We start from the raw sequence: 4,866 nt of genomic DNA on the forward strand, positions 1-4,866 counted from the left end.
AATACTTACATCGTAGCAGAACCTCGCTATTTTTAGGGGGTATAATGCCCGGCTATAGTAACACTACTACAGAAATTTAGAAAGAACGAAAGAAAGTGAGCGACGAAAACCGAAAGCCCGTTGCCTTCTTATATAGGGCTGTAATTGGACTCCCACGCGGCCCGCGTCGAGTTTAGGCCAAGTCTACGCGGCCCGCGTCAACAAGTGGTCAACGCGTAGCTTGGTCCGGTCAGCGCATAGCTTCGACACGAGTTGGACACGTGTCATCACCGGGTCATGCCACAATTCCGAACACTCGCGGCCCGCATGGACTTATCCCACCATGTTCGCGGCCCGCTTGAGCCTAAGGTTTTGGTGAATTCTGGTTACCTACTCGCGCGGCCCGCGTTAAGTTTGAGGTGAGGCCCATGCGGCCCGCCTCAACTTAACTATTATTATTTCTATTTATTTTATATTATATAATCTAGTTCGAGGGCACGGTTTTCACATAAGGGGTACATATAAAAACACATGGATATATTTAGAGATATATTAGGGTATCAGAATTATTATGAGGATGTCGGTTTTACCGAGGGTTGTTATATAAATAATCACATAAAGATATCTTCTTTAATATGTTCTTAATTTATTTGTTTATATTCAGAAAATTTGACAAAATTTTCTTGTAAGTTTTCCACACATTTTCATCGTCTTCCAATTCAACTTGACTCTATTGATGCATTGCAAGACACTAGAATTTAGACCACATGCATGGTCTTGTCATTAATTTGTACAACATTAAATAGACACAACTCTTTTTACGCATCATGCATGTGACATTGTTTTTTTTTTTTAACGGCCAACGAATCCTTCAAATGGGCTACTGGCGAAATTCACCACATCGGGATACAGTCGCCTTCCGAACCGGGGAAAACCCTCACCTAGGCCCGAAGCCCGTGAACACTCGCCCGAAGGCACGACAGTGCATGTGACAGTGTACAACACTAAATAGATTGAACTCTTTTCACTTATCATGCATGTGACAAAGATGTATCCAAGACACAGGAGGATCATGCCCACATTTTTTGGTTCTCAGGAATCCAATGCGTTTAGAAAAAAAAATGGAAAAATAATAAGAACCTTATGGAATTTAGAAAAAGATAGTAAAAATTAAAGAGAATTTACCAAAAGTAACCTATTGAAATAAAATCATGAATCCATCACTACGATACTAGATTTGTCAAACAAGTGACCAACGCTTTATTACATACGCTAAAACACCAAAATACAACTATGTAAATGACTTCTAGTAAAGAACCTCAACAGGAACGAAACCATTCTTAATCGAAGCTACTACTGCATCAATGACCAATTGGGTCTTTCTGCTAATGACCGACCACTTTTTCTCTGGTTTAGCCTCACCATTTCGAATTCCCGCAACCAATCGACCAAATTCATGCACCATCAACGCTTCCTGGGGTAGATCAGTCGCTATCTTGAACTCACTTGGTTCAGGAATACACCCAAGTGACAAATCTGCCCACCTTGAATTTGCCACCGCATAAAAAGGTCCTACTTTTTCATTGAACGGTATAACAAAGTCATGGACCCGAAAGTTCCCTTTGGTTCCTAGTGCGATTATGTCCATGCATAAGTTCATGAGGAACGAAGAATAAAAGGTTGCGACTTTCCCATCTTTGTTCCAGTTTAAAAATGCACCACATGACAAGATGACTCCTGATTCGTTGTACTCAGGGTCACGAAACGCAGTAACTGTATTTGGAAGCTCGTAATCATGAGCCCATAGAATGGCACGTATGCTGTACCATCCAGTGTCTCCAAGAGCTCCTAGGGCATCAAGATCAAGGTTTACACGAATATCATTCTTCAGAAAATCCCCTCCTATATACGAAAACGTGCTTTGGACCTGTTAAAAACATTGTTAGATAACCATAAAACGTAACATAGGTCATGTGTTAGTGATACGTGATATATAGACACGATAATCATGTCTATGTATTTTCCTATTATATTGGGTGTTTGCATTGCTCTATCATATATTTTCCTTTTTCTTATAAAAAAATAAACTAATTTATTAAACATGAAAAGGAAAATTAATTTCATAAAAATAAGCTTTTGTGAGGCCCTTGACAGTTGACACAACATGGATATCATGCGTCATGCTCAAATCTATTGCCACATGACTCAGTAAGGGGTTGTTTGTTTACCTCATAATAAGTCTTTTAATGGTTCAGACTTCTTACTGGTTCAGCACTTAATGGTTCAGACTGTTTGTTTCGTAAGCACAGATGTCTGAATGGTTCAAACATTTGTCTTTGAGTAGTTAAGTATTATACAGAGTCTGAATGGTTAAGATCTTTAATTTGAATTGGTTAGACATTTGCCTCTGAATAGGTTAAGCATTATACTGGCTCTTAATGGTTCATACCTCTTCAGCACTTAATGGTTCAGATAACATTTAACCATTTAAAAGTTACCAAATAGCCCTTAACTAGATTGAAAAGTTTTAAGTTAAAATCTGGTGTGGCATGCGTAAATCTGTTCTGCATGACAATTAACTAGATTGAAAAGTTTTTAAGTTAAAATACTATTTTAACAAACTTATTATTATCGGCCAAATACTATAGAAAGCGCAGATAATACCGATTTGAGCTGTCCAAATCTTTGCTCATCACAAAGAACCTCCTTCATCTTCACTGTCCGAGGATGATGCATCCACATGGTAGCATCCATGAACTGCACCCCACTGGATTCACAAGCCGCCAGTATCGTATCCAGTTCACCAACGTTAAGCGCCACCGGTTTCTCTAACAAAACATGCTTCTTCTTCTCAGCTGCCAGAACCGCCCACCGCACGTGGAGGCTTGTTGGTAAAGGAACATAGACCGCATCAACATCAGGGTCGTCCAGTAAACCTTAGCGGATTCCGGAAAATGGTTTTCTGATGCGAACGCGACCGCCTTTTCGAGAGAGCGGCTGCCTATGGCGGAGATGGTGGTGTTGGGGTGGGGGAGAGTAACATAGCCCGCGATACCTTGCGGGCTATGTTAGCACATCCCAGGATCCCGAATCGGAGTTGGGGTTCCGTCATTTTTGTTTGTTAAGAGTTTTGAGTGGGTATGGATTATTGAGACGGTGATATGTAGATATAGTGGTAGCAAGGTAGTGGCTGGTACTAGAAACCAATATTGTAAATTACAAAATGTTCCCATCTCAAACTATGGGGTGTGGAGGGGTTCAGGTTGGAAGTATTGCTCGACACGTAGTGAGGGTAGAATCCACAAGCTTATGGTGAAAAATAAGGGGTGTGGTATGGGCGTATGGCGTGGCCAGTCATGCGAATTATTTTTTAATTAAAGTAGCCAACCAAAGCTAGCCATATTGGACCAGCCAACTAAAGCCAGCCAAGTCACCCTCTCCCCCGCCCCACACCATGCTGAATACTCACGCCAAAGGGGCAACGTCATGCCAAACACCAACCCGGGGTGGAGCAGCCGGCGTTGAACCCAAAGTGCCGCCCCAACTCACGCCTCACACCCCACACTCTATTTTTGGTCCTTTCTTAATAAAATTACCAAGAGTTAAATGCCATTTTAGTCCCTATGGTTTGGACTATTTTGTCAGTTTGTCCAAAGGTTTCATTTTTCACCCGTGTATCCAAAAAGTTTTCAATGTTGCCATTTTAGTCAATTGGGTTAACTTCATCCATTATTTCTGTTAACGGGAAGGGCGATTCGGTCATTTTATAGGGCCGAATTGCCTTTCTAGTTAACATAATTACATATAAAATGATCGAATTGCCCTTCTGGTTAACATAAAAAATGGATGAAATTAACCCAGTGGACTAAAATGGCAACGGTGAAACCTTTTTGGCACCACAAGAGAAAAATGAAACATTTGGACTAAAATGGCAAAATGGCTCAAACCATAAGGACTGAAATGACATTTAACTCAATTACGGACCAAGTGCTTTTTTTCAACCTAAAATGGGACCGTCTCTGCACCTCTTTTCTTTCCACCTTTACGGGTTCCTGGTTAAAAAAATCACTTACCGAATGTAATGCCCGTTGTATCCTTATGCTTGACAAAAAGTATCACATAAATCTTTTGTACGGGGTTGACGATTTCAGACACGGACCGGTTAATACGAAACAACACATTTTTAACATGTTTTGTATTGGTACTTAACAGGTTTCGTATCTTAAACAAAGCAGGTTGACACATTTAGGGCACGACAAAATTCATGTCTAAACAGGTTAAAGACCTAATAACATGTTTGTGACCTGTTTATATTTGTAATGGATTTTATGATTTGACTTTTCTGAATTTTTGTTTTAAATTTGTTAATGGTTAAAAAGTTAAAAGGATTATTTATTAATCAAGACTTTATGGAGTTTTGTTTTGCTGAAAAGGTTCCAAAATATGTGATAGTTATCATGTTCTTAAACATGTTTGTAAATAGGTCCTTCAGTGTTGAACTCTTTCTAAACAGGTTGTGTTCGTTTGACCATCTCCACACTTTGGCACAAAAAAACCTGGTCGCAAATGCAGTGACAGATTGTGACTGAAGTTAAAATGGGTGCAAAACGAGCTAAATCCAAGTTGGTCGCAAAATCCAAATCAATCCATAATTGAGTCGCGTTTTAGATCATTCCTATTACAAAACATTTTCAAAAATAATAAAATTTAATAAAGCAAAAAACTAAAATTAAAATTCGGGTCACAAAGGATTAACAAAAACTAAGGTTAGTATGTTTGGCTAAGCTTTTTAAAAGAACTTATTAACTTATCGTTTTTTTTTTAAATCCAATAAGTTAAAATAATATTTGGATAAAGGAAAATAACTTTTCAAAATAATTTTTTAGC

The 4,866-nt window shown here is 39.0% G+C and overlaps 1 pseudogene; it reads right to left on the minus strand.

The window, feature by feature from the left end:
• Positions 1-1,128: 1,128 nt before the first annotated feature.
• LOC110917051 lies at positions 1,129-3,126 on the minus strand (annotated as a pseudogene).
• Between the last annotated feature and the right edge of the window lie 1,740 nt (positions 3,127-4,866).

The sequence above is a fragment of the Helianthus annuus genome, chromosome 16 (genome assembly GCF_002127325.2).
Source record: "Helianthus annuus cultivar XRQ/B chromosome 16, HanXRQr2.0-SUNRISE, whole genome shotgun sequence".
NCBI lineage: Eukaryota > Viridiplantae > Streptophyta > Magnoliopsida > Asterales > Asteraceae > Helianthus > Helianthus annuus.